Source organism: Balaenoptera physalus, assembly GCF_965194825.1.
Source record: "Balaenoptera physalus genome assembly, contig: SUPER_7_unloc_5, whole genome shotgun sequence".
NCBI classification, from domain to species: Eukaryota; Metazoa; Chordata; class Mammalia; order Artiodactyla; family Balaenopteridae; genus Balaenoptera; species Balaenoptera physalus.
In genome coordinates this window covers 365,164-386,764 of record NW_028126530.1, presented here as the reverse complement: position 1 = coordinate 386,764, position 21,601 = coordinate 365,164, and the positions used below count along the sequence as shown (strand labels likewise).

Sequence of the window (21,601 nt, the reverse complement as noted above, 5' to 3'; positions counted from 1 at the left end):
TTTCCGTATCTTGGCTATTGTGAGTAATGCTGTGATAAACATGGGAGTGCGTATATCTTGTCAAAATCCTATTTTCATTTTCTTTGGTTGTATACCCAGAAGTGGAATACCTGGAGTATATGATAGATCTACTTTTAATTTTTTGAGGAGCTTCCATCTAGCTTTCTATAGTTGTTAGACTAATTTACATTCCCACATCCTCACCAGCATCTGTTGGTCCTTGTCTTCTTGATGATAGCCATTCTCACAGGTGTGAGGTAATGTTTCACTGTGATTTTGATTTGCAGTCCCCTTATGATTAGTGATGTTGAGCATCTTTTCATGTGTCTCTTGGCCATTTTGATGTCCTTTTCGGAGAAATGACTATTTACTTCTTCTTCCCATCTTTTAACCAGATTGTTTGTTTTTTGTTATTGAGTTGACTGAGTTCCTTATATATTTTGGATATTAATCACTTATTCGATAAATGGTTTGCAAAATTTTTCTCCCATTCTGTAGGGTGTCTTTTCATTTTGTTAATTAATTTATTCTTTTGATGTGCAGAAGCTCTTGAGTTTGATGTAGTCCCATGTTTTGATTATTTTCTTTTATTGCTTGTTATTTTGGCATCATGCCCACCAAATTATTGCCAAGACCAATATCAATAAACTTCTCCCCTAACATTTTCTTTTAGGATTCTTATGGCATCAGGTCTTATGTTTAAGTCTTTGACCCATTTTGAGTTAATTATTGTGAGTGGTGTGAGATAGGGGTCTACTTTCAGTGTTCTGCATATGTTTCTCCAATTTTTCCAGCACCATTTGTTGCAGAGGCTATCCTTTCTCCACCGGCTATTCTTGCCTTCCTTGTTGAATACTAGTTGACCGTATATACCAGGGTTTAATTCTGGGCTCTCTATTCTGTTCCGTTGGTCAATTTGTCTTTTTTCCCCCCAAGTACAATACTGTTTTTCTACTATGGTTTTGTGGTATAGCTTGAAATCCAGAAGTGTGGTATCTCTGGCTTTGCTCTTTTCTCTCAAGATTGCTTTGGCTGTTTGAGATCTTTTGTGGTTCCACACACAGTTTAGGATTGTTTCTTCTATTTCTGTGAAGAATGCCTTTGGTATTTTGGTGAGGACTATGTTCAATTTGTTGATGGCTTTAGAACTATTGATATTTTAACAATATTAAGTCTTTGGATCCATGAACATTTGTTTGTGTCTTCAATTTCTTTGATTTTGTTTGTGTCTTTCCATTTGTTGGTGTCCTTGATTTCTTTCAGCAGTTTTGCAGTTCTAATTGTACAGATCTTCCACTTCCTTGGTTAAATTTATTCCTAAGTATTTTATTGTTTTTGATGCTATTGTGAAAGGGATGGTTTTCTTTATTTCTTTCTCAGATGCTTTATCATTAGTGTAGAGGAATGAAATTGAGTTCTGTACGTTGACTTTGTATCCTGCCAATTTACTGAAATTGTTGATTAATTTCAATAGTTTTTTGGCTGATTCTTTGGGATTTTCTATATATTCAATCATATCATCAGCAAATAATGACAGTTTTACTTTTTCATTTCTGATTTGGATATATTTTATATATTTATATATATATATATTTATATATATATTTATATATTTATATTTATATATATTTTATTTCTTTGTCTTGCATAATTGCTCTAGCTAGGACTTCCAGTACTATATTGAATAAGAATAGTGAGACTGGGCATCCTTGCCTTGTTCCTGGTCTCAGAGGAAACACTTTCCATTTCTCTCCATCAGATATAATGTTACCCTTGTGTTTGTTATACATGGCCTTTATGTTGAAGTATGTTCCTTCTATACCCAGTCTGTTAAGGGTTTTTATTATGAAAGGATGTTGTTTTATGTCAAATGCTTTTTCTTTCTCTGTTGAAAAGATCATGTGATTTTTATTTTTTCTTTTATTGATGTGATGTGTTGGATTTATTGATTTGCATATGTTGACCCATCCTTTCATCCTAGGAATAAATTCCGCTTGGCCATCGTATATACTTCTATTAATGTGTTCTTGAATTTGGTTTGCTAATATTTTGTTGAGAATTTTTGCACCTATGTTCATCAGGGATATTGGTCTATAGTTTGCTTTTCTTGTGGTATCCTTATCTGGCTTTGGTATCAAGGTAATGCTGGCCTCATAGAACAAGTTTGGAAGTGTTTTCTCCCCCTCAATATTTTGAAAGAGTTTGAGGAGGATTGGTATTACTTCTTTAAATGTTTGATAGAATTATCCAGGGGAGTTTTCTGGTCCTGGAGTTTTCTGTGTTGGGAATTTTTAAATTACTGATACAGTGTCTTTACTCATTATTGGTCTGTTCCTACTTTCTATTTCTTCCTGATTCAGTCATGGTAGGTTGTGTGTTTCTAGAAATGTATCCATTTCTTTTAGGTTGTATAATCCATTGGCATATAACTGTTCATAGTAGTCTCTTATGATTCTATGTATTTCTGTAGTATCAGTTGTAATGTCTTCTCTTTTCATTTCTAATTTTATTTATTTGACTCTTCTTTTTTTTCCTGAGTCTAACTAAAGGTTTGTCAATGTTGTTTATCTTTTTGAAGAAACATTTTGTAGTTTCCTTGATCCTTTCTGTTGTTTTTCTGGTTTCTATTTCATTTATTTGCATTCTGATACTTACTATTTCCTTAGTTCTGCTAACTTTGGGCTTAATTTTTTCTTCTTTTTCTAGTTCCTTGAGGTATAAAGTTAGGTTGTTTACTTGAGATATTTCTAACAGCTTAATGTATTTATTGCTATAAACTTTCCACTCAGATCTGCTTTTGCTGCATGCCATGATATTTGATATGTTGTGTTTTCATTTTCATTTGTTTTGAGATATTTTTTATTTCCTTTTTGACTTCTTCTTTGACACAATGGTTGTTTAGACGTGGGTTTACTTTCCACATGTTTGTAGATCTTCTCATCTTCCTCTTGTTGTGGACTTCTAGTTTCATACCAATTGTGGTCACAGAAGATAGCTGATATGATTTCAGTCTTCTTAAGTTTGCTAAGATTTCTTTTGTGACCTATCATATGATCCAGCCTGAATGTTCTATGTGCACTTGAGGAGAATGTGTGTTCTGCTACTGTTGGATGGAATATTCTATATGTGTCTATTAAATCCATTTGTTCTAAGGTGTGGTTCAAGTCCAACGTTTCTTTGTTGATTTTCTGTCAAGACAATCTATCCATTGCTGATAGTGGGGTATTGAAATCCTGCAATTACTGCATTGTTGTCTATTTGTTCCTTAATATCTATTATTACATACTTGTATATTTCAGTGATCAGGTTTTGGGAACGTACATATTTATTATTGTTATATCTTCTTGATGTAGTGACCCCTTTACTGACCTTCTTTGTCTCTTCTTACCTTTTTTGGCTTGAAGTGTGTTTTGTCTGATACAAGGATGGCTATACCCACCTTCTTTTCATTTCTATTTGCTTGGAATATCATCTTCCATCCTTTCACTTTGAGCCTATGTGCCTTTAGAGCTGAAATGAGTCTTCTGTAGAGAGCATAGAGTTGGACCTTGTTTTTTCAGCCAACCACCCACTATGTGCCTTTTGATCGGTGAGTTCAATCTGCTTACATTTAGGGGTGATTATTGCTATGTAAGAATTTACTATTGCCATTTTATCTTTTGCCTTCTGCTTATTTTGTCTCTCTGTTGTTCCTTTTTTCTTCTCTTTCTGTCTGCCCTTACAAGTTGGTGGTTTTCCATGGTGATTTGCTCACTCTCCCCTTTTTTATGTTTATGTTTCTGCTCTAGATTTTTGCTTGTGGTTACCATGAAGTTTACATAAAACATCCTACAGGTAAAATAGCCCCTTTTCTGCTGATGCCAGTTTATCTTCATTCACCTATAAAGGTTTCATCTGCTTACTCTTCCCCTTTTATATTTTTAATGTTAGAAATGATCTCTATGCTGTGATTTCATTACCAAGTTGTAGTATCTATAGCTATTTTTAATGCTCTTTTCCTTTAACCATTATATTATAGTTAAGAATTTAATATACTGTTCTAGAAAAGATTTACAGTATTCTAATTATGAGTATTTATCATCTTAATCAGAGTTTTGTGTACTTTTGTCTTTTTGTTTCAGCTTGAAGAGCTCCTTTCAACATTTCTCATAAGGCAGGTCTAGTGGTGGTAAACTCCCTCAGCTTTAGTTTGTCTGGGAAAGGCTTTAATTCTCCTTTATATCTGAAGGATAACTGCCACATAGTCTTAGATGGAAATTTTTATCTTTCAATATTTTGAATATGTCATTCCACTATCTATCTCCTGACCTTCAAAGTTTCTGCTGAGAAATCTACTGTAGCCTAATGGGGGTACCTCTGTAGGTTGCTGTCTTTTTTTTTTCCCCCTGCCTGCATTTAAAATTGCTTCTTTATAATTGAATTTTGACAGCTTCATTAAAATGTGTCTTGGAGGTCTTTCTGTGATGAGATAACAAGATATTCTGTTAGCTTCGTGGATCTGTATATTCATCCCTTCCCCAGATTTGGGAATTTCTCAGCTCTTATTTCTTTAAATAAACTCTGTCCCCTTCCCACTCTCTTCTCCTTCTGGGATGCCCATTATTCTTACGTTTCCCTTTCCAATAGAATCAGATATTTCTCATAGGCTTCACTTTTTAAAAATCTTAGCTCTCTCTTTTCTTCCACCTGAATTATTTCTATATTTCTATCCTTGAGCTTGCTAATTCCTCTTCCACCTGATTTGCTCTATTTCCAGTGCATTGTAATGCATTCTTTATCTCATTTGAGTTCTTCAGCTCCAGAAATCTGTCAGATTCTTTTTTAGAATTTTAATCTCTTTGGTAAAGTATTCCTTCTGCTTGTTATTTTCATTCCTAATATCATTGCATTGCCTTTATGAGTTTTCCATTGAATTTCTTCGTAACAGCTATTTAAAACTCTTTATCAGTTAGAGCACAATATTCCATACCTTTGGGTTTGGCTACTGGAAAATTGTCTTTCTTTTTTTTGTGATACCGTATTACCATGATTCCCTAAATAAAAAATGGAACACCATTTTTATTTAGTTAAGACTTTGTTTACTTTGATCCTAAGAATGCAACAGGTCGGTAGTTAGGAGCTTTCCTTTCCAGAAGGTGGCGCTATGGCACAAGTTTTTGGTTTCTCTTACCAGCGTTAACTAGCGGCTTCTAAGATTGGGAACCCACACAGTTAAAACAAAACAAAACAAAAACAACAACAAAAACAATGCGTGGTGGCAGAATGTGGGCGCAGGGGGGAGGTGTGTGTACTTAGCACTTGGGGCTTTGTGGGTGTCCATGGCCTGGTAGAGGTATCCTCAAGTTGGGATGGGGGCGGTGTCCCAGGGGTCCTAGGGTGGTCGGTCCCCTTGCCTCCAGGGGCAGACAGCAGGAGACATTTTACTTCAGTTCTCTTTGTCTGTCTACTTACCTTTCCTTTCCCTCTGCCCATTCACTGCAGTCTCTCCTCAGAGAGAGCAACTGGTCCCGCCAGCTGTAACACACGTGGCTGGGCAGACTTCCAGTCACTGCCTTCATCCTCCAGCTCCTCTGCCAGAAAGGTGGTGCTGGCTCGCTGCCAGAACAGCAGCCGCCTTCTGTGCTGTCACAGCCTCCTGCCACCAGCTCTGCAGCCACTTACCTCAACCCCTGCTACCTACTCCATGGTCCAATCCACCCACTTTGGATGCACAGGTGGATGGATCTCTTGGATGTCGTTGTATGCTGTGGATAGGTGCTTTTGCTTTTTTTTTTTTTCTGGTTATGGACGTCCTAATAGTTGTAAATCAAAGGAGAGAGAGAAAAAAGGAACGATTCACACTATCATGATACTGACGTCACCCCAAAACCGCATATTTCATTGCTCTGTGACTATTTCAACAATTTGAGTAAGTTGTGTGGAATATTAGACTTTGCCCCTTAAATGGATATTTCAGATTTATATACAAGCAAGGAAGTTTTCCAGTTAATGAGCTATGGATAGTGAAAGTCTTTTTAAACTAAATATCTAAAGTAATATCAATACTAATATGAGTCAACAGCTGAGTTTCCCAAGTGCATCTTTCTGGGCACTAGCGTGATAGGGCTTCAGATTTTTGAAAGTATGTCTTTTACACTGCCCAACTCTCCAATTCTGGTTTAATAACCACAGAACATAATACAGATACCAGGGCTACTCATATGAAAACTGCAATTTAGTGCACACTCCTGGTGGCCACGTTGAGGGTCTCTCCTGGCACAGTTGAGGTTTTCATCCACTGCAGAGATCTCTCAGCTCCTGTCCCGAGTGTTGTACATTTCCTTCTCTGAAGAACAGAATGTGTCTGCCTTAAGTACACAAATAACTCCTCTCACTAAATCAGAATTTCAGGGGCAGGGATGGGGAATTGCCCCTTGGGTATCAGTGTCTGAAAAACTGCTGTGTCTATTTCTCCCCTGAATTTCATTGCACAAAATTATACAATCTTGATAAATCTAGACATGTTACTTCTAACACAGACATGTTCTCATCTTTCCATTTGTGAATTATTTTTGAAAAATATCTGAGTGTGTTGGATTGCTGAATTTTACTGACATGCCCTGTTTAAGCAGGAATGAGAATGCCTTCTGAAATGAATACTTCATTGGCAGTCCCTTCCTATTAGTGAGAACCCCTCTTCTCTATCTATATTTTCCTGGGTCCCACTATCACATACCTACCCCACACCCAGCCTGGAAGTTAAGACCGCATGATTTTTCTTTTAGGATGAACTTGGCTGTTTCAATGTTTTAAGCTCAATATATGTCAGGGTTGAAATATAACTTAGATATGGAGATTTAAGAAAGTTGCTCTCGGACTTGTGATCAATTTAATTCAGCAAACATTTATCAAATGCTTACCATGTGCCAGGCACTGTGATAGAAGCTGAAGAAATAAAGATAAATAGTGGTTCTTTTAAAAAAAAAAAAGTGCTGTTCCTGTATGAGAAGCAGTATGATTCATTAAACTGCCACAAGTTATAATTTTAGAAACACTCCCACCACTGGGAATCTGTTCCTTTTGTCGAGTATAATTTTTCAGCAGTCATGAGTGAATAATAATTGGGATAATTAAAATTGACCTTTAAAACAGGTCTAAATCCTTGTCTGCTTAGGGTGCTGAAGCAGGACAATCCATGAAAAACTACAGCCATTCTCCCTCCAGATATTTGATTCCTCTGAAGGCTGGTAGAGTCACACACCCTTGCACAATTTTAAAACCATGAAGGGATAGAACTAAGTTTTATAAATGGGCTCCAGGATGTATAACTGGGGGGAAAAAACCCTGAAAGTTTCTCTTCTTTCTCAGTAAGTTATTTAAATCATAGCACTTATTTTTAAGTGAATACTCAGGGTAGTTGATAAAGAGAAAGCCCCCCTGCCCTTTTTTAAAAATAAACTTTATTTTTTGAGCAGTTTTAGGTTTATGTAAAATTGAGCAGAAAGTACAGAGATTTCCCATATACCCCCTTCCCTCACACATGCTTAGCCTCTGCCATTACCAGCATCCTTCTCCAGAGTGGTATTGATACTTTTTTTAGTTTACAATTGGTGAACCTGTGCTGACACATGATAGTCACCCCAAGTCCATAGTTGATGTTTCACTCTCGGTGTTGTACATTCTGTGGGTTTGGACAAATGTATAATGACATGTATCCAGCATTATATTATTATACAGAATAGTTTCACTGCTCTTAAAGTCCCTTGTGTTCCTCTTATTCATTCCTCTCTCCCATCTAAACACTGGCAACCACTGATCATTTTACTGGCTTCACACTTCCGTTTTTTCCAGAATATCATATAGCTAGAATCGTATGGTATGTAGCCTTTAAAGACTGGCTTCTTTCACTTAGTAATATGCATTTGGGTTTCTTCTGTGTCTTTTCGTGGCTTGATGGATCATTTCTTTTTATTACTAATGTTCCACTATATGGATGTACCACAGTTTGTTTATCCATTCCCTACTAAAGGTGTCTTGGTTGCTTCCAAGTGTTGACGTTTAATGACTAAAGCTGCTATAAACATTTTTGTGCCTGTTCTTGTGTAGACATAAGTTTTCAACCCCTTTGGGTAAATACCAAGGAACAGATTTTGGATTGCATGTAGGAATACGTTTAGTTTTGTAAGAACCGGCCAAACAGTCTTCCAAAAAGGCTGCACCATTTTGCATTCCCACCACCAATGAGAGTTCCTGTTGCTCTACATCCTTGCCAGCATTTGGTGTCATTAGTGTTCCCGATTTTGACCATTTTCATAGGAGTGTAGTGGTATCTCATTGTTGTTTTAATGTGCATTTCTCTGAAGACGTATGATGTGGAGCATCTTTTCATATGCTTCTTTCTCATCTGTATATCTTCTTCGGTGAAGTGTCTGTTAAAGTCAGCTTAGGACCATTTTTTAATTGGAGTTGTTTGTTTTCTTATTGGTAAGTTTGAGTTCTTTGCATATTTTGGATAAAAGTCATTTGTTCGATGTGTATTTTGCAAATATTTTCTCCCATCCTATGGCTTGTGTTTTCATTCTCTTGACTGTCTTTTGCAGGGCAGAAATTTTTAATTTTAATAAAGTCCATCTTATCAGTTCTTTTCTTCATGGATCGTGGCTTTGTATCTACAAAGTCTTTGCAGAACACAAGTTCATCTAGATTTTCTCCTATGTTATCTTCAAGGAGTTTTATAGTTTTGTGCTTTACAGTTAGATCTGTGAACCATTTTGAATTAATTTTTGTGAGGGGTAAAAAGTCTGTGTCTAGATTCATGTTTTTGCTTATGGAAGTCCATTTGTTCCATTACCACTTATTGAAAAGACTATCTTTGCTCTATTGTATTGCCTTCGCTACTTTGTCAAAGGTCAATTGATTATATTTGTGTAGGTCGACTTCAGGGCTCTCTGTTCTGTTTCACTGATCTATTTGTCAGTTCTTTTGCCAATACACTGTCTTAATTACTGTACCTTTATGGTAAGTCTTGAAATCAGGTAGTGTCATTCCTACCACTCTGTTCTTCTTCAATATTGTTTTGGCTATTCTGGGTCTTTTGCTTTACCACATAAACTTTAGAATCAGTTTGTTGATATCCACAAAATAACTTGCTTGAATTTTGATTGAGATTGCCTTGAATCTATAGATCAGATTGGGAAAAACTGAAATCTTGACAATATTGAGTATTGTCCATGAACATGGAGTATCTCTCCATTTATTTAGTTCTTCCTCGATTAATTCCTCAGAGTTTTGTAGTTTTCCTCATATAGATCTCATGCATATTTTGTTAGATTTATACCTAAGTATTTTATATTTTTTAGGTGCTAATGTAAATAGCATAGTGTTTCAGATTCCTAATTCCACTTGATCATTGCTGGTATATAGAAAAACAATTGACTTTTGTATTTTAACCTTGTATCCTGTGACCTTGCTATAACCACTTATTAGTTCCAGGAGTTTTTGCATAGATGATCTTGTCATCCATAACAAAGACATTTCTTTCCTAATCTGTATCCCTTCTATTTCCTTTTCTTGTCTAATTGCATTAACTAAGACTTCTAGTAGGATGTGGAAAAGGAGTGGTGAGAGGGAAAATCTTTGCCTAGTCTTGATCTTAGTGGGGAAAGTTTCCAGTTTCTCACCATTAAGTGTGGTGTTAGCTGTAAGTTTTCGGTAGATATTCTTTATCAATTTGTGAAAGTTCAACTCTATTCCTAGTTTACCAAGAGTTTTTACCATGGATGGGTGTTGGATTTTGTCAGATGCTTTTCTTCATCTATCGATAGCACCATGTGATTTTTCTTTGTTAGCTTGTGGATGTGATGGATTACATAAACTGAGTTTTGAATGTTGAACCAGCCCTGAATAACTGGGACAAATTCCACTTGTTTCAGTATGTAATTCTTCTTCTATTTTTTAAAAATCTGTTAAAATTTTTATTTTATTTTACTTTATTATTTTGTTTTTGGCCACACCGTGTGGCTTGTGAGATCCTAGTTCCCTCACCAGGGATTGAACCCGGGCCCCCTGCAGTGGAAGCATGGAGTCCTAACCACTGGACTGCCAGGGAATTCCCTGTAATTCTTCTTATACATTGTTGGATTTGATGGCTAATATTTTGTTGAGGATTTTGCATCTGTGTTCATGAGAAATATTGGTCTGTAGGTTTCTTTTCTTGTAATATCTGTGATTGGTTTTGGTATTATGGTACTATTAGCCTCATAGAATAAGTTAAAAAGTATTCCTCTGTTTCTATCTTCTAAAAGGGATTATGGAGACATGGCATGATTTCTTCCTTAAATGTTTGGCAGAATTCACCAGGGAAGCCCTCTGGACTTTGTGCTTTCTGTTTTGGAAGGTTAGTATTATATTATTAAAATAATTATTTGAATTATTGTTTCAAATTTTTTAATAGATATTTGTCTTTCTCCGTCTGACTTATTTCACTTAGTATGATAATCTCCAGGTCCATCCATGTTGCTGCAAATGGCATTATTTCATTCTTTTTAATGGCTGAGTAATATCCCATTGTATATATGTAGCACATCTTCTTTATCCATTCATCTGTCCTCAACAAAATACTAGCAATCCAAATCCAACAGTACATTAAAAGGATCATACACTATGATCAAGTGGGATTTATCCTAGGGATGCAAGGATTTTTCAGTATCTGCAAATCAATGGCTGTGATACACCACCACAAGTTAAAGAATAAAAACCATATGATCATCTCAATAGATGCAGAAAAAGCTTTTGACAAAATTCAACACCTATTTATGATTAAAGACTCTCCAGAAAGGGTCCTAGAGGGAACATATTTCAAAATAATATAGACCATATACAACTAACCTACAGCTAACATCATACTCAACAGTGAAAATCTAAAAGCATGTCCTCTAAGATCAGGAGCAAGACAAGGATGTCCAGTCTCACCACTTTTGTTCAACATAGTTTTGGAAGTCCTAGCTGTGGCAAACAGAGAAGAAAAAGAAAAGGAATCTAAATTGGAAAAGAAAGAAGTAAAACTGTCACTGTTTGCAGATGATATGATATTAGACATAGAAAATCCTAAAGGTGCTACCAGATAACTACTAGAGCTCATCAATGAATTCAGTAAAGTGACATTTTCTTTGCTGAGGAATTTTTAGTCTACTTTAGAACATAATGCATATTGAAAAGATGCCATTTATATACAGTTGTGTATAAACTGGATTTGAAAGTTCTGAAGAAACTAAGAGCATGCATCACCAAGGAGCTGTAGTAATCCAAAGAGATTTGTCTGGGACTGTTTTTTATTTATGGAGGGGGTAGATTTAAGTAGTTTTAGGAGGAGGTCAAGGGTCTGGAAAACACTCAGATAGTGTCACTTAGATTGAGAGGATTAAGGCAACTATGTTTTCCCCAGCTATGGGAAGTTCCAAATTTCTAAGATTTTACCTGGAGAAAAGAATATATATATAATATTTAAAAACAGAAGCTGAAATATTGTTTAATAATTTCAGTATAAAGCTGTTCTGTTGGCAGGACAAACAATAGGCTATTGATTAAAATGATGTTACAATAGGTACAACTACTGAGACAATGTTTGCTCATTTAATACATAAGAACTTATTCTAGAAGCATGCACACAAGGCTGTTCCGAGCACTCTGATCTGAATCACACATAAATCGTGAACAATTACGGTGTGTCTGTATTTTCCACAAGACACGTTACAATGGATCATCAGTTTCCCTTTAGAGTTCCTAAGCTTTTCTGAGAACATTTGAGCTTCTGAGTACATTTGAACTTTTGAAGGAATAAGTGCATTTCAAAACTGAGATTATTTCATAGAATAATTTCTTCTTAATATGAGTGTTATTATGAAGAGAAATAAACTTGCTTTAGCCTATTGAACTGTAATATTATCTGTCTATTTTCATTTGTTAATTCTTACAAGATCATTACTTGTACTCACCTCATTTTCCCCCTAAGTGGTAAATAGTTGTACTTTTCAGTTGTTTTGCCATCTCGTTTGTTAAAAACAATTATTTATGAATAATTGTTGTAGCTTTGAAGCATTTCAGGATTCATCTTTTTTTTTTGGATAGAAATAGTATGTATCAGACTATTGATAAGAATAATATTCAGTGGAAATCAAATATTTTTTAATGATTCCAGAAAAAGAAAATTAAATTGTGTCTTAACAATTTTGGCTCCAGGAATCGTAGTATAAAATATAGACATTTCAGATTGAAAACAATGGTTTAGGAGATTTTTGGGTGGCATCTGAGACTTCACCTTACTTGAATGTAATTTAGTTAAAAACACAGTGAATGTACAGAAAACACTGTCCAAACACAGAGCAGCTCTTTTCCAAGTACCTTATTGGACGTGGTCACGTTTTTTGATCACGTGCATTCTCAAATTTGACTGTGTGGAAGTGAATTGGAACAACCAATTAGGGTTTTAAAGAAAATGATCACTTTTAAAATTGTTTCTCAAAGGCAAAGATGACTTCATAAGAGCAAGTACATCTTACTCTTTTTTTTTTTTTTTTTTAAAGGCTAAGATTCATATGCCTTCTTTTGAGGAAAGAATAAAAAATGAGAATATGGCTTGGAACGTTGAATGCTGCCTTCTATATCTCTCTATAGGGAAAACGTCCTTATAGAATATTTTGAAGAAGCTTATGTGATGACTTGTCTTACCATACTGAAAATAATAAAAGCAAACACTATTAATCCTCATAGAAACCCTATGAATTGTGTGATTCCCCTTTGTCCAGTTGTGTGATTCAGTTGTGTGACATCCTCATTGTACAGATGAGGTAACTGAGGCTTAGGGAGGGCCAGTGACTTCCCAAGAGTAGGCAGCTTGGTAAATGTCATGCCCACACCCTGTCTGGCTCCAGAATCTACACTTGGTCCTCACTGTTTCCAACCCAGAAAGGAGAGACCCCAATACGGTGAGATGAGAAAGATGTGAGCAGAGGGGACTGAGTGGGGAGCATCTGGGGAGACTCAGAAAGGAAGCCCTGCTGGGGGGGTTGGGGGAGGCTGGGAAAGGAGCAGGCTTCCCAAGCTAAACAGTTGATGGAGATAATCTTCATTTACCCTCAACCAGCTCTGTGACTTTGAGCAGGTTACTTAGATCCCTGGGACCCCTTTACCTAAAGGGGGAATGATGCAGGCCTGGTCTGCTCAACAGGCAGAGAAATTGTCCCCTGAGAAATTGTCACGTTAACATTCGAGTTAGCACAGCTGACTGTGGATTGTGGATGATCCCAATCTTCTGGAATTTTCTGAATGGCTAATAATGCCCCAGTAATGTCTCAACAGCTTTGTACTTGCAGTGCACACACTCACAACGGGTGCTTCTTTGCTCTTCCTTTTGCCAAGGACCCTTCGGGCACTTTGCTGAAGCCTGACTCCTTCTCACAGCAATGCTTGTAAATGCATAAAATGTATACATAGGGTTACAAAGTAAATAGTTATATTGAAATGCTGATATCAATGTACTAGAAATTGTAACATAGTGTCTTCTTAGTTATTAGCGCATTCAAAAACAAGATCTAGTGGTGACTTTAATAAATACTGTTATTTTGAAGTAAAGGGGACCATAAACAATATTTCTAGGTGTCTGTGACAACGATTGCTATTAAAATATCTGTAACTTATGTTGGTAACATATGCACGGGCACTGGTGAATATAGTCTGGTTTGTCTACATTTGTGACTGAAGAATATGCTAAATTTTAGCTAGAGGTTAGTGAAAATAAAGATGTAATTTTTTTCTATTCATCTCAACAGACCCCCTATATCATATTTGTACCACATGTTAAGAACCCCTGAGCTGTGTGGTTCACTGCTTCAAGTTCTGTGAAAAACCCTCTTGAGCTTTGATTGAACTTCTAATGAATCTTTAGATCAAGCTAGGGAAAACCAGTACCTTAAAAGTAGTCTTCCTATTTGCAATCATTGTAGTCTGAATTTATGTAGTTTTTCTTTAATGTCTTTCAATACAATTTTTATAATAATCTCCATAAATGTCCTGCAAATTCTGTAAGATTCATTCTTAGCTACTTTATATGTTTTGTTAGTATTTGCTATTCTATTTAATTTCTAACTATGGATAAGTTTAGAAATACTATCAGCTTTTGTATAATGAATTGTTAAGCTAGCCAATGACTTTCAGAATTTCTACCTCCATAATCGTATCATCTGGAAACGATAATGGTTGCTCTTTTTTATCCAATTTTGTGCGTTTAATTTTTAAATTTTCTCTTACGTACTGATAGGACTTTCAGTGCAATTTTCAATAGAAACAGTGGTGTCTGTGAAAGTGTTCTTTCTGATTTTCAAGGAAATACTTTTAATATTTTCCCATTTAGGAGGGACGTGCTGGAACCAATTTTTAGCAGCTAGCAAGAGCCAATCATTAACTTTTCATGAATTTTGCATGAGAATACAATCATTATTAAAAATTAAATTATATAAACATAATTAATTAAATCATATTAAAACAAAAGTAATACATTCTGAAAACTCACCACTTCCTACTTTATTTTATGTCATCTTGCTGTTATCAGTGCTCTTGAGGTGATTTACATACCTTGTGTCTGCGTGGTGAAAATACTATATAATGATTCTTTTTCCAACTTCCTGGTCAGTGACATCACGTTGATAGCTTTGAATTGGCCATGGTAGGAGTATTTACACCATGGAAAGTGGCAAATGCTGCCAATCAGGGTTTTTAATTTTCCTTAAGAGCCTGTTGTTCAACGTTTACTAACACACCTCTGATCAAGACTGATGTTTGCCACAGGCTCTAGCATTTTCCTAGCCTGTTAAGTAAAAAGAAAGGAAATTAAGGAAGAAGAGAAGGGAGGGTGGCAGGGAAATAGGAAGGAAAGGAAAGTAAAAGGGAAGGAAGAAGAGAGGAAGAGAGGACAGGAAAGCTTTACTCAGTGTATTAACCCGCACGTGGTGTTTCCCCCCAGATAGCTGTGACGCTCCTCTGGCGTCTGCCCTGCCCCGGGCTTCCTTCAGCAGCTCCTCAGAGCGGTCCAGCAGCCACGGCCCTGGCTTCGCAAGCCTTAATCGCAGAGACGGTGAGTCTGCAGCTGTCTTCTTGTCAATCCACGCTGATTCTTTCCCAGAGAGAATTATATTCATTTTTAGTTCATATTCCTTCTTATAGGTCAAAACTTAATTATATTGAGTTTAATGAATGAAACTGAAGAAAGCAGCAGGTTCATCATATCTGCTAGTATTCCTCTGCTAGCTTTCTTCTTGCTTATGATCCATTTTTTGGTTTGTTTTGATATCTTCCTTCCCTGTTGATTGCCAGCAAATGATCATCAATAAGATTTATGAGAAGGGAATTATTGGAGTCTAGATTTTTTCCGGGGTTATCATCCCTTTTTAGTTTTAGGACCGGCGACAGAAGGGTGACTAGTCAAGTGCGCTGGTCATGAATAACTAAAACAACACAAGAAGGAGCCAGTGCTGCAGCCACTGGGGAAAACTGAACAGGCCACCGCGTGATGTTTGCGAGATGTGAGGCTGCCAAAGGATGTCATGGGAAAATGACTCCATTCCCAGGACTTGGCCTGGGAGGAGACCAGGTGAAGGCTGCCACTGAAAATAAAGATTCCCTTCCTATTAGTGGGAAGGGAGTTAATGACTTACTTTTTGGAAAGGTCCATTTTTGCTACTTGAATGTTGTCCAGTGAATTACCTCTTCTATTGCACAAATACTAATTCAGTGGATTAAATAAGTGAATACATACACTTCAAATTCAAATGCTTTGCTACTTTTTTTGATTAACTTTTATTGGAGTAGGGTTGCTTGACAATGTTGTGTTAGCCTCCACTGCACAACAAAATGAATCAGCCACACCCGTACAGATATCCCCTCCCTTTTGGACTTCCCTCCCACTTAGGTCACCACAGTGCATTAGGTAGAGCTCCCTGTGCTATACAGTATGTTCCCATCAGTTGTCTATTTTATACATAGTATCAATAATGTATATATGTCAATCCCAGTCTCCTAATTCCTCCCACCCCACCCCTTTCCCCCTTGGTATCCATACATTTGTTCTCTACGTCTGTGTCTCTATTTCTGCTTTTGTTTTGCTACTGTTTTAAGGGATAGATTTTTTAAATGAAAGATTAATTCAGAAAGTAAAAGTTAAAAATTAACTGTGTCCCATGTAAACGCACTGCTGTAAATTCTGGAGATAATACTAAGGAATTGAGTGTTTTCCTCCCTTTCTTTGACATTTCTAAGATCAGAGTTAAAGTCTAGCTTGAGCTTTACTGTGTCCTTAAGGATCAAATTTGGGAACCTAGTAAGTGATCAAATAGATTGGCAGGGAAGAGTAAGAACACAGGTGAAGAAATTCAATGAGCTCAGGATGGGAAGGCATGTCCATTAATTGTCCAGCTTCATGGTCTTTTCCCAGGAAAAAGCATTTTGTGGCCAGATATTTACTCCTCAAAGCATCATTCATAATCATTTTTAGCACCCCAGTAAAAATATATTCTCATTGAAACCAGATTTCAAGAAGATCAGTTATCAAATAACCCATTTTCGGTCTGGTGGTTATTCTAATATCAGCTTAACATCTAAACTTTCCAGTGGTTTCCCTAAAATTGTAAAAACTAAGTAAGCCATATTTAATTAGTTTAAAGAGGCCCGAGGGGCTTGTGTGTTGTGTTTCTAATTTGCATGTGTAGAGTATCTTTATGATTCAGGCCTCCAGTGCTATCAATATGGTGGCACTGGGAAGTTTATAAACATTAGAAGGGAAAATCCTGAAGCTTAAGATGAACTTATTTCCATTATATTTAATTAAAAAAATAATAACTCAGAATATTATAAGCCATCATTATAAAATGGTAAGTACAAAGCTTATCTTTTATATTTAAACTACTCTCTTTGCAAATTTAAATTAATTATTTTAAGAGTGGCAATCAACTGATGAGGGTTTCTTTTTAATGGTTGTTGCTACTCTGATTGCATATAGTGTACATTTCACTAAATATCCCTAGATATTACCACATGATTTCAGACCCATTTCTAAAGCATGCTTTAGACAGCACAATTTATCAATATTCCTTCTGAAGGATTATCTATATGTGTTTTCTGTTAAAAGCCAGCATCCCAGAGTCTTTATTGACATTTCCTTTGCCTTGGTAAATGCTAGAGAACATATTAGTTCACTTTAGTTTATATTATTATGATGTAAAATGTGGATAGTGTGAAATGTGGATGAATATAATGAGGGCGATGATTCTTCATATATAGTAGTTTTAGCTTTTTGGAATATTTTGTGTATGATCTAGAGAGGAAAATCATGTTAGACTCCCTGATTGTATGGTTAAAATTTCCTTGGTCTGTGTTGTGGTATTTGGAAGTTTTAAAGAAGGTGGTCTGTCTTACATCCCTAGTTTCTTATTTTGCCCATAAGTCATTGCGCTTCTAGAATGTTCATTAAGAATTAGAAATGTCTCAAATATCACAGCTTCCACCAAGAACTTTATACATAGCAGCTGATCAATTCATCTACCTGATACATAAAGGTAGTAAGAGAATAGTCTATACATAATTTTTGATTGTATGTGTGTGCATATATATAAATTTGACCCACTGTATAACCCCCCAAAGCCAAATAATTCAAACTTTAAGGCATTTGATGATTTTAAAGTACTTCACTGATTCAACACATAACAAATGTTAATTAATTGACTAGAACTTATTGCACATTTCATGTTTTCTCTTTTACATATTTTTTACTTATGCAGTTTATGTATTTATTTTGTTTTCTATTAATTTATGAAAAGTAGTAAAATATTTCTTAGAAAAGACTTTGCAATAAATAGAAGAAAGAAGTCTACGAAGGATATTAAGAGGAATGAGCAGAGAAGTTAGGAGGGATCCAGGCGTTTCTAGGGACAGGTGGGCCAAAGCAGAGAGATGCAGACCTTGCATCTTTGAAAACCATGATTCCTGAGCATGTTACCACCTGTTTGCCAGTGTTTTCTGTGAGCTCCCTAATGGAATTGTTGGTTATTGTAGAGATAGTAATGGGCTAGTATCATCACTCAACATTGGACTAAGTGCTCCTGGAGTTTACTTTTGAAATTTCTAGTCTGGTTCCTCTAGCATTCCCATTTTGAAGTCTGGGATTGGGTTCCAGATAATACATTTAACAAAGTATCCCCTCTGAGGTCATACACCTTACCTTTTTATACAGAGAAACACAAATTACTGGAAATGCCTGAATGTATAATTTTTCAGAACTGATGGATTTTTTTTAAGGGGTAAAACACAGACACGTACATGTATTCATATACCTATTCAAGAAAATTGATGCCATTAGCTAAAAATGTAAAGTTCTTGAAGCTTTACATCTTTACAGTCAAATTGGGTTTGACTATTCATATTAGCTGAATTTCTTTCCATCAATATTAAATTGATATTTCCTAGAATTACAAGTGACCTAATATTTCTCATATAAAATCAAGGTTGCTGAAATCTGTGTATTCTAAATAAGAACATGCTATAATATTGACTTCATTTTTTTCTTCTCAAAAATCTCCTAAAGGAACTTTATGCAGTTTATCCAAGTTTATTCAAAACAAAAGTTAAAAAACCAAAACCAAAAGTAAAAAAACTACCTTAGAGTAAACCATGCTGGACTTTCATTCTAGATCTTGCATGTGGAAATAACCTTTTGTTTTTACAATTATTGTTACTGTAGGTGACCCTTCATGAAACTGGCTTTAGCATTTCAGATGCTGCTTTCCAACTCCGGATAACGTGTTCTTTTTAGCCATGTGACGTGTTCTCTTTAGTCACCGCAGGCATGGTGGTGAGATGAGTGGTCTGGCCAGAGCTGATTGAGATTGATTAGGAGGAAGTGTACACACATTTTGTTCTCCTTTTTTGTTCCCCCAAAGTGCTTGCATAAACAGTCATCCCCAGAAAGAGGGACAACTCCATTCATGGCCCAGATGCTGAAAATCACGCCCTCTAATGGGGCAAGCCACTCGATCACTGACAGCGCAAATGAGACTGCTTTAAATTTAACTTGATCAAAAATGGCATATCAGATTACTATATTGTGTATTGTAAACAGAAAGTAGATGGAGACAAGCTGAACTGACTGGATGTTTTCTTTTCTCTTTGTAATTCTTCACCTTTCCCGTACTGAGACATTGATCATATTTCCTCTCAACAGACTTATGTGTTGGTGGAGCCAGGAAAGATTTTGTCTAATGCTCCCAATACAATTAATGGCTGAGCATATTAGCAACAATTCTCAGCTTTAAGATATTTATTTCTCACTTTAGGAAGTACATTTACTAGTACAAGTTAATACTCCAGGTTTTAGCAGGAAATAAATACACATGATTAGATTAGCAGAAAATGCTTAGGCCTGGGCATCAGACACTAAATATTTTCTTATAACCTGGAACGTCTGATTATTTGGACTCTGCAATATCCCAAATAAGCTATGATGTAAAATTTACTGTTTTTCACAAAGAAATGTTAGAAAATGGAAAGAGTGAATAATAATTTAAAATATCTAGACGTATATCAACTCCTGATATAAATCAGAATATTACTGAATACATCAAAAATGTTTGATGCAAATCTTATAATAATAAACTTGTCCCTCATATTTTTTCATAAAATCGTAGTTCTCCAGTATTTCTATCTTTTATTCACAGGCTAGGTGCCTGGTAGAACTGGTCAGTATTCCCAAATACTAGTCTGAGCAATTCAGATGGCAATAAAAGGGCTTGCAAACCAGATTTTTATAAGGGCATATGAATGTACTGGGGAATTTTTGCCTCTGGATGTCAGATTTTTCATTCTGTTTATCTGTGCTTCCTAAAAGTTTTTAGACCTATTAGGGCCAAGACACATTCTTTTTCCGATTTTTCTTAACAAATGATCCTGCAGATGCAGCTGTGGGTATTGAGTGCAGTGGACAGGCCAAATGTAATAGCATCCATGTAAAATACACCCATGTACTAAAGCACAGAGCACTGTCTTGGTGACCAGGCAACTTTATTAAATCACGGCATGATGGTAGCATGTGAGAGGAGAAGCCCCCAAATCCCAGGGTTCGTGCAGACCCTGCCATACAGTTGTCACACAGAACTCATCTGCTCAGATTTTCCCATGGTCCTTTTCAAGGTCTGGAGTCTCCAGGTTACCTCCATAGAACCTAAGATGCTAGATGAGACAAACCAGAACAAACCAAACGTGTTTTTAAGCGTTGTCAACAACATTCAGGGAGGCAATGTTGTCATTTCTCTCTACCAAGTAGCCCAAATTATAGCACTACCCCCAGAATAAGGCAATCTTCAGTCTCTTTTGGATTCAGTGGACTCTTTTGAATGGGTGAACATCTTCCAGGGATGCTCAGATTTCTTTGTTCCTCCTTCTTTCCAAGACAGTGTTTGGGTTTACAGAAGGGCTGGTGCCCTCATGGAGCTGGATGGTGGGGCTTCTCACGTTGGGGCTCAGCTCCTTGCTATCTGCTGAAGGGAGTTTGTCTGCTTTTAACGCTGAGGGTTACTTGGCACCTGCTCCTGAAGCCTGTGGCGGATTTACCTCTTGGTAAGACCGTGTTCCCAGGGAACAGGTCATTGTCCCTTCCGGGATCTTTGCGATGTCACTTCTTGCCTCCCTGAAGCCTGACCATGAGTCTCATTTGGTTTCCAGCCTGAGCAGCCTTGGTTACAGGTTTAATTTGCCTTTGCCAAGTTGACCTTCTGTTCAGATCCAGTCAGACTCTCATCTCACTTCTGTGCCCCCTTTTGATGGCCTGTGGGCAGTCTGGTTCACCATATCAAGGGGAAAAAGATCGTGAAATGGTTTTGTCCTGGCAGTTTAGTCCAGAAGTAACCTATCACTTCCACTCAGAGCTTGTTGGCCAGAACTGGTCACATAGCCCCACCCAACCACCAGGGGGCGTGGAAATCGCAATCCTCCAAGTGACTGGAAGGTAGAAGAAGGGAAATAGTTGGCAACCATTAGTAATGACTACACAGCCCCCTACAAGGTGATCTCCCAAAATTCCAAATGGAAGCCAAGACAAAGCCTTTTCGCAGCTTGCTTATTCCTCTCACTTTTCTGATCTCCCTGGGACTTCGCTCCTGAGCAAGGTGTCTGAATCACCCTCCCACCACCTTTTACCCTTCCTCCATTTCCTCTCTTTCCCACGATCGTCTGGGTTCCCATCTCTTCTTCCTGCCAAAGAGGGAGACATCACACGTCCTGTTTCCTATTTTCTTAGCTGGTCTTTGCCCTCCCTGGCTTCGCTAGGGCTTCATGGGATAATGATCACCGGCTAACAGGATTTACTGGAGAGGAATGAAAAACACAACAGTTTATCCTTGCAAAATTATGTCTGTGTTTATTATCTGCCCAGTAAGTATCTTATGGTGGCCACAATTTTGCCATAGTATTTTTCCAAAAGTAAGTACTGCCTATGACGTACTTGGCAACTTCCCAAAAGATATGTGGAAGCCCTTCTAAGCACTATCCAAATTCAAAAATAGTTGTCTAGCAAATTCTACTCTGT

General features: G+C 36.8%; 1 long non-coding RNA gene across 1 annotated transcript in view; it reads left to right on the top strand.

Moving 5' to 3' along the window:
* LOC309665301 overlaps window positions 1-21,601 on the top strand; it is a 58,031-nt gene that overhangs the window by 29,947 nt on the left and 6,483 nt on the right. Inside the window, exon 3 of the long non-coding RNA XR_014266337.1 lies at window positions 14,996-15,106. This is a non-coding gene — a long non-coding RNA (uncharacterized lncRNA). The remainder of the gene's footprint in view (window positions 1-14,995; window positions 15,107-21,601) is intronic.